This window comes from Talpa occidentalis, unplaced genomic scaffold, assembly GCF_014898055.3.
Source record: "Talpa occidentalis isolate TD23 unplaced genomic scaffold, MPIMG_talOcc4v2.1 talOcc4.6, whole genome shotgun sequence".
Classification (NCBI taxonomy): Eukaryota; Metazoa; Chordata; class Mammalia; order Eulipotyphla; family Talpidae; genus Talpa; species Talpa occidentalis.
The window spans coordinates 108192193-108201991 of NW_023604972.1; positions in this window are offsets into that span (position 1 = coordinate 108192193).

The window sequence follows — 9799 nt, forward strand, 5'->3', positions numbered from 1 at the left end:
ATGATTTTGGTTTTACACATATTGGACTCAGTTTCAACCTCCAACTTGGGATTTTTCTTCTGGGGGAATTCTCAGGAGTATGTGGAAACATATTCTATAACTTTGCTTTAAATTTGAGAGGATGTGAAACTTCTGTTTTAACAGAGTATTTGTTTGGAAGAATTCTGTATGCTCTCTATAAACAATGTTTAGAAAACTCAGTGACACATATGATAGCACAACAAAGAGTTAAAGAGCCTTCCCCTTACACTGATAGCATTAAAGGGTAGAAGGAAGAAGACCACCGCTTACTGGAGGTTTTGAATCCACTAATTGAGATCCCCTTTTTAGAAGCTGGAGTCTCTCCTGGGAAAGATACAGAAGCTTTGCCTACCTCATGATTCCCTCTGAGGGGGCTGGAATGGTTTCTTCTTCTCATACCAGACAGGGCACCCAAGTTGGCCGAAGGAGCACTCCTAGGGTAGAACTATTCCCTCTTCATCAATTCCCAACAGGTGTGCTGAGTGAGCAAGTCAACCTGCTCAACACAATTGGTCACGTACTACCTTTTCCTTCAGGCACCTCCTGAATTGGAGAAATTCTATCCCTCCATACCAGCAAGATCTTAAAAGGATAGCTAATTTATGTGTTTCTATTTTTGCCTCCCATTAGCCTACCTACATAGATATACAATCCATATTACATAAGCTATTAGCATAAGATCAGTGGAGCATAGTATTAAAGGACAGTGAAGAGATTTGTTATCTCTACCAGGAGGATCTTGAAACCCTAGAATCAGAAGAGGTTGTCCCAAGGGTAGAACCTAACCTCAGTAAGGGGGGACTGGAAAGACCAAAACACTACAAGAGGTGTTTACTAGTAGAGCTGAGCAGGAAATGCCTACGCAAATATGTTTTACTTCAATGAAATGTCAATGAGGAGCCACCTGAGTTTCTTGAAAGGATTATCCAAACTTACAACACTTACATAGACATGAGTCCAGACACTTCAGAAAATGTTCAGATGGTTGATGCAGCATTCATTGGGCAGAGTGCTCTGGATATAAGGAGGAAATAAATCCAGTAGAAGGTGCTATAGTTGGTGGGTAAAACATTTTGAGTACAAATTGCAAATGAAAGAAAGAGGCCTAGGCCTACAACAGTTTTCACAGAGAGAAGACAGGACAGGAATTAGAAGGAACAGAGAAGGGACATAAAGAGAGACAAAGCAGAAGAAGTGAAATTTTGAGGAAGAATCAGTGTGCTGACTGAAGAAAGAGGGATTTTGGAAGGACAGGTATCCCCGATTGGAAGCAACAACCGTGGGGAGGAGTGAGAAAATAAGAGGAAAGAAAAGGGAGCAGATGACAGCACAGAATGAAGATTCAGATAAGGTCACTGAAGGGCATAGAGGCAGAGCAGAAGGAACCCAGAGGCATGGAGAGATGCAAGGATATAAGTAGTAGTCTAGAGTGGGGGCTCAGATGAAGGTTAGGGGGGCCCAAGGTTCCACCTGATCCAAAAATGCCTATTTTTCTAACCCTGTGAGAAACTTATGGGGGACTATCTGTTTGATTTTTTTTTTTTTTTTTTTTTTTTTTTGTAGACACTAGAGCAACCTATTTGGTTTTGAATTTGAATTTAGCTCAGGAGAACAAAAGAAAGTTTGCCAGTCACAGTTGGTTTATGGGATGGCCACACCAAAAGCTGTCCTATAACCTCTGAAACAATTTTATGATACAAAGCTCCAACATGGATGACTCTCTAACCACTTCTATGGTCATAACTTGTAAGTAAACTTAATGCACAGATGACTTTCTCACCCCAAGATCAGAAGCTGTACCTAGGAGTACCCCCAAAGCATGCCTTGTAATTCCAGATGATACTCACTCGGGATGTGCCAACAAAAGGTAAAGTGCTGCCCTCAGAAATCTACAAAAGAGTAAAGTGGTTTGGGAGCCTCCTTGGTGGTGCAGGGGTTAAAGACAACTCTGTCAAGCTATCCCAAGCCACTGAGCATGAATTTGAGCCCTGAGTGGCCAGGGAGCTACCCACATGGCACATCAGACCTCTCCTGCCTCTCCTGCTGCTCCCCTCAGCAGTGTATTTCAGTACATCTGACTGTTATGCTCCCCACTGTCTATGGTAAATCTTCTCACCCCCTCCCACCCCCACACCTCTGGAGTACACCCCAGTTCTTGTATGCATAAATAAATAAATTTAAAAAAAAAAAGAGTAAAGTGGTTTGGGCTGGTGGAACCCTGTGATTTGCAGAAAATCATGTACAAATACAGGTGGTAGAAGAGAGCAGAGCCCCAAGGAGAAAACAATATCTTTGAAAGAGGAGAGCTTGAAGGAGTTTTAGCAAGTATTTGCAGAAGTTTCTTCAATTTAACATCACTTAGCCCTTCCACACCACTACAATGCTCCAATTTTGCTGGTAAAGAAATTCACATAAATGAGTACCATTTTGTTCAGGATTAGAGGGCCATTTTGAAATTGCGCAATAATATCCAACTGTACCAAATCCTTAGACCCTATTCATTGCTATACCTGGAGTATTTTGGCTGGTTCTCAGTACTGCACTTGAAAGATGCCTTTTCTGCATCCCAGTAGATGCTTAAGTCCAGGACTTTGCTTCTGCAAGGATTTAAGAATTCCTTGGCTATTTGGGGGATATACTTGTAAGAGATTTCAGAAAAGTCCCACTAAAACAGGACACGTACCTGGAACATGTGGATGATTTTCTAATTGCCAGCTCTGACAATGAATGTGGAGAGTACCACATCGTTGTTGAGCCACCTGGTAGAGTGGCTACAGGTGTTACCTTAGAAAGCCAAGATATAAAAGCAGAAGGTGACATACTTGGAATCTGAGATTTTAAAAAAGCCAAACAAAGCCACATGATTGAGTGAAAACAGGTGGTCTCAACTCTCTAAGTCCCCTGCAATCAAAGGCAATTATGTAGATTTTGAAAATGCTTAGGTTTTTGCAGAATTTGGATACCAGATTTTGTGTTGATAGCACACCCCTATATGAAGCCCTCAGAGACCTGGACTCCAAACCTTTGTATGAATGTCGGAATGTCAACAGGACTTTGGTAAAATAATGGGAAGGTTGGTGCCTCCCCGGTGGCACAGAGGGTTGAACGCAGCACTGTGAAGCTGTCTGCAGCCTCTGCAGTGCCAGTTCAATTCCCCGGGCAGCCAGGGAGATACCGACATGGCCAGGCAGACCTCTTCTTCTCACCTGCTGCTCCCCTCAGCAGTGTTTTCGTCTGTCTGCCTGTTCTGCTCCCTGCTCCCTCTCTGGTGAGTTCTCTCACCCTCCTGCGCCTCTCGCCTGTACCCCAGCTCTTCTATAAATAAATAAATCTTTAAAAAAAATAATGGGAAGGTTGATTTCAACAATAAGCTCAGGGTTGCCAGCACCCAGGAAGTCTTTCTGACTCTACAGGTGTGAGAGACAGGGAGTCGGTCTGGGAGTGCTAATCCAATTATTAGGACCAGAAATGTAGCGCATCAAATATCTGTCCAAACAATTATGCCACACAACTAAAGGATGGACTTGTGTTTGCTAGTTGTAGCTTCCATTTGTAAACTTCTATATGTAGCAGAATATTTTATATTAGATCAGCCAATCACTGTGTATGTGCCACATCAGGTTTTGATATTACTACAAAAAAAAAGGTGGACTTTAGTTGACTGCTGGTCACAAAGGAAAATATCAAATAGCTTTATTAGATAATCTCTAAATACAACTGTGAGTCACTACCTCTGTAAATCCAACTACCTTCCTCCTAATCAATGCAGAGGCCCTTAAGGTTGGAGCCTTAATACATAACTGTTGGGAAGCTATTAAACAGTGTATTCTAGCCAAACAGCTTTGTTTGACCAGTCCCTGGCAGATTCAGAGCAGAAGCTATTTATATATGGGAGCAATTTTATCCAATAAGACCAGTCGCACACAGGATACGCAGTGGCAATGCTTGGTGACACCATAGAAGCCAACGCCTTCCCAGTAGGTGTCTTAGCACAGGAGACCCAATTAATTGCCTTGACCTGAGCCCTGGAAATCTCTTCAGATAAGAGGGCAAATAAATGCACTGACTCAGAGTAATTTTCATGGCCCTACGATACCCATTGGGGCCATATGAAAAGAAAAGGGGATCCTCACCATCAATAAGAAAGACATTCAGGGCCTCCCTGGTGGCGCAGGGGTTAAAGCCTCAGTGCTATCAAGCTATCGCTGCCACTGTGACACAAGTTTGATCCCTGGCCATGGAGCTAACCCACATGTGGCACAACAGACCTCCTTTATCTTGCCTGCTGCTCCCCTTAGCAGTGCATTTCAGTCAATCTGCCTGTTCTGTTCCCCACTCTGTCTCTGGTGATCCTCTCATCCCCTGCACTTTTGGCCAGGACCCCATTTCTTGTATGCATAAATAAGTAAAATAAATCTTGAAAAAAAAAACAAAAGAAAGAAAGACATTCAACACCTTTCGGAAATCTTGGTCTTGAGGAAAGCAGTAGATTTTCCATCAGCCACAACCTTGCCACATTGCCCCAATCACCAGAGATGAGTCTAAAACTATAGGATGTAACTGACCAGTCAACTATGTGGCCAAGGTTACCACTCATTGAGCTCTCCATGGAGCAGTCATTTCTCTCATGGACTTATCTCAATTTGTCACCAAATTTACAGTTTGGAATAAGGAAAGGACCCATGAATAAGGATTTATTAACTTTGACAGCAACTCCTCTTGGAGAATGAACTCACATTGTAAGATACTACTCTCAGAGACCCTACTCTATACAGTGTTGACAGATCCTACTATGAGAGATGCCTTGCTAGATTACATGTGCCCATATTTAAAAGGTCCTTATTTACACAGAACAGCTCAAAGGAACAACATGGTTGCCATTTATGCACCAAAAATAAAGCAAAATCTAGCTCACACCCTAAAGATACTACAGCTCCATATTAGGGCAAGTCTCCCTTTTGGAGACTGGCAGTGTCTTTTACTCAAGTGCTCAAAACCACTAGTAATTATAAATCTCTTTTGTTTTTTGTGGATACCTTCTCAGGATAGGTGGAAGTATTTCCCACTAGGAGGGGAAAAGCTGCAGAGACTGCCAAACAATTGCTTAAAGAAATAATTCCTTGCTTTGGATTACCCAACGCCGTTCAGAATAACAACAGACCTGCATTTGTTTCAGAAGTCACTCAGAAAATATTGCCTTGTAGATTAATTCAAAGCTTCATGCTGCCTGGAGACCACAATCAATAGGACAAACTCAAAAAGGAATGAACCATGCTTTAAGGAAGACCTTGGCAAAACTATGCCCATCTGTGTTAAGATTAGGCATTGTCCATCATCCTACTTTGGATAAGAGTAGCTCTAAGACTGGGCCTCCCTTGTGGCACAAGAGGTTAAGTCTCATGCTATCAAGCTACTATGGGCAGCCACTGGGGCATGAGTTCGATTCCCTGGCCAGGGAGGTAACACACATGGCCCGGCAGAACTCTCCTGTCTTGCCCGCTGCTCCCCTTAGCAGTGTATTTCAGTAGATTGGCCTGTTCTGCTCCCCGACTCTGTCTCTGGTGAATCCTTTCACCTCCCTGTACCTCTGGCCTGTACCCCACTTCTTTTATGTATAAATAAATAAATCCTTTTTAAAAAAAAACTTGTATACATATGAGTAAATTTACAGTTGCATAAGTCATTCTACATGAATGACTTTGTTTGGATTAAACAAAACCTAAGGGATTTTCTCTATCTATATGTTAGTATATTTCCCTTTGTGTCCAAGTATTCTAGCCACTGGGGAGCATAAAACTGATAAAGATGTCACCTATTGAAATTTTGAGCTCAGAAATAAGATGGAAATTTGCACACATGTTTCTAAGAAGTGTGCATGAAGAAGTATGCTTCTAAGAAGTGGGATAATTTTTGATTAATGAGAACTAATTTTAAATTAAATGGGTTGTTTTGAAACATGCATATCTATAAAATCATGGTATTGCTTTATTTGTTGGGTAAAATGTGAATTAGGAAATTTTTTTTAAGAAGATTGAGAATTCCAGTTATGGGATCAAAATATGCTGAGTAACCAGAGCTTTGATTGTAATTAAATGGTTCTGTTATTCCCTAATACTTATGACAAAACTTCCCAGAAATCTAAATTAGGAAACATTGGTAGTGTTTTATTTGATTGATCAGATCTCCTGGGACACTCCATGAAATTTCTCCTTTGCTTTTGGGAAAGGCATTCATACTATTTGGTACTTACTGGTAAATTTAGGAAACATAATGGCAAATATTGTCACTGGGGAAAACATGAACATTATCACATGGCATAAACATGAATATTAATGTTAGTGTTCTAAAATTAAGTTGGTTAAACTTGTTAAATATATTCTGACATAATATTACTTATTGATTTTGATTGTTGTTCTGCAACATTGTAAACTGTAATGTTGAATTAATTTCTTTGGCAATTATGTCACTATCAGATTTTAAGTTTGGTTATTGCAAAGTTTTTACATTTACATAAATTATTTCTCAAGAAATTAATAAGATTATAAACTTCAACACTATCTTAAGACCCATGCTAATTGATGCAATTGAAGAGTGCAAATTTTTGGATGACTAGAATTGAACATAATTTTAATAAGTGTGTGTTTAAAATGCTTTTCATTTTGTTTTGTTTTTTACTCAAGAACATTACTTTTTTCAGCTGACCAGGATCTGCAGCAATGTGAAATTGCAATTTTACAAGCAGAACTAATCTTTGCTTGCATTTTCTCTCTCCATTATGCCATCATATTATGGCAAAATTGTCAGAAGTACTCTTATTTTACTCATGGTAATGTGTATCTTTCATAATTTTGATAGGGATTTTTATTTGTCTCTCCTAAAAACAGATAATTGGAAACTTAGCTGATTACCAAAGTTTTGATTGGGATATCTTTTGAAAGCTGAAATTGAGTAAAGTCTAGAAGAAAATAGTTTGCCACATTTAGTACAGGATTCGAAAGCCCTTTGAGGGAAGCAGGGAAATTGACCTCCATCCGCAGCGTTGGAGACCTCAGAGAAAAGCCTTGGAAACCTCCAGAATAGGAAATCTACCAAAGGTACAGATGTTGCTGGTGCAGTCTGTTGGACCTGAACTATGACCTGGTTCCCAAGGAATGTGCAGGCCAAATGTTGAGAGTTCAGTCTAAGATCTTTTATAGAATGTTCCAGCAAAGTCAACAAAAATTCTATTTGGTTTTTCTGCCCTGTGAGTTTATGCAAAAATAGATTTAAACTAGATTTAGTTTACAAAAGTATTTTGCTCCACTATTTAAGAAAATTGAGATGAAGGTGGAAAGAAAATGTTTTTAAATAGTACCATTTTTAAGAATTTTCTCATTTTTCTCTTGATTTTTTCTGATATTCTGTTTGACTAATGTCTCTAGCTTTTTACTTAAACTGATTTTTTTCTAAAAATGGAAGACTTTGCTATACTGGCTACCCTTGGACAATGCCTCATGACTATTAGCTATTTCCTTTGAACACACTGGAAGGCTGGCAATGATGTTCTTCTGAGAACACACTCCGAAACGCACAGATTTGACTTTCATCCCCATAGAAATGGTGGCAAAAATTAAAAGGAGAGAAATTGTTAGAGGAACCATAGGGAGCAAACTCTAAACCAATGAATGGCATCCCCTGGTGTCTTTACAGACTCCATCCCCACATTCATTCTGGTGAGATTTCAGGCACCTGGGATTACAACTCCCAGCATTCCATGAACCTGATTTCCTGAACAGGAGGCCACTGGGAATTAAGAGCAGGATTAAGCAGATATGCTTGGCTTAAAATCTTGATACTCATGTTCTTCTTGCTTTTGTGGCTTTGACTTGCACTCTGGTTTCTAAGCTAAGTTGGCATTGCTGATAGGAAGTGTTGATACATTTCTTCTTTCTCTTTCTCTCTCTTCCCTGTTTCTAAATGCCCTTGTAAATAAGACTTTAAAAAAAAAAATTTCTCTTTCTGTCTTATTTTGGGCCTTGTCCCAATTTCTTAAGCTTGTGGGTGAGGAACACCAAAACTAGGTCACCCCCATTCCCTCTGGGTGTTTCCCAGTTTCAGGTTTTTCTTAAAACCTGTTTTAAGAAATGTTTTCTTACATTCTTAAAAAGTCCTGTTGTCCAGAGCATTGTCTATGTAAATGAATTACCAAGTTGTGTTCATTCCTCTTCTGAATAAAGGGCTTAGCTGATGGAACAAGTGTCCTTAGGAAGAACTATTTTCAGGAAGCCATTAAGTTGCCATACAAATATATTTTCAGCACCCCCACCTTGTAAGTGTCATGTGCATACCAGGCTTTTTAAACTCTTAAAACAAACAAAGCTTTACCATATATTCATATCTCCCCTTCTCCTAATGCTGCCTTTACAGTTTCCATGAAGTACCTAAAATCCAGCACTTAATTGAGAGTACAACCTTGAATTGTTTACAGGCTGTAAGTATAAGATGCTCAAGGCTGATAAATTAGTTATCTATTGCTGCAAAACAAATTACAACAAAACAATAAATATTTATTATCTCAGTTTCTGGGAGGATGGAATCTGGGAGTAGATTAGCTGGGTGGGTCTGTCTCAAATCTTCTCAGAGGCTATAGTCAAGGTGTTGCCAGGGTTGCAATTATCTCAAAGGTCACCAGGGGAAGATCACTTCCAAATCCATTCACAGGGCTGTTGGCAGGTGTCAGATCCCTGCTGACTCTGGGCTGAGGATATCAGTTCCTCATCAAGCTGGCCTTTCCAATTCAGCACATGGCAGATGACCTCCTTCAGAGGGAAGAGAATTATTATTATGCCTCATAATAATTCTGAATTATTACTCAGAATTATTATGCCTAGTTACATGGATTTTGTGTGTCTGTGCTTCTCCAATGTAATTTGACAATATTCAAGGATAGAGTTATTTTGTAGTTCTCAGTAGGAAATTCTAATGAATTCTAAGCTAAAGTAGAACTCAATAAATGGTACATGCGTAAATATTAAATTAATTTATTACCATAACATAGCAAAATAAAAATACATCCAAAGTAGCTGGCTATTTAAAAGTCATGTTTGCAAATCAGTCTGTAATTTAACTGTAAACTACTTGTTAGCTTGGCATAGCAAAATAAGATAGTTTTATACTGAATTGTTTTTATAAAATAATTCTACCAAAAATAAAAACTTTCCCTGAAATTATTTATAGGCGACTTTTACTAAAAACCACACCACAAATAAGACCACTAAATTCATATTTCAAAATTAATGCTTTATCGTGATAAACTAAATAATGTCCTTTCCCCAAAGATGTCACAGCCTAATTCTGGGAATACGTGAATATTCTGTTACAAGGCAAGTGGGGCTTTACTAAGATCAAAATAAGGATCTTGAGACGGGCAGATTACAGGAGGACATAGAAGTAGTCAGAATAAACAAATGGTGTGATGACATGAGCAGGAAGCAGAAAGAAAAGGATTTGAAGATGTTATATTGCTGAATTTGAAGACAGAGGGAAGTATCCACAAACCAAGGAAAACAGGAGTTTCTAGAAGTTGGAAAGTCAAATAAAGAGATTCTTTCATAGAACCCCAAGAAGGAAACAGTCTTGCTGACACCTTGACTTTAGTCCAGTAAAACTGATTTTGAATTTCTTCTTCAAAACTGCAAGACAATGAATTTGTGATGTTTTAAGACCCCAGGTAATTTATGGTAATTAATTATAGCTGTGGTAGGCAATAAATACAATGAGAAATAGTGATGACTCTCTT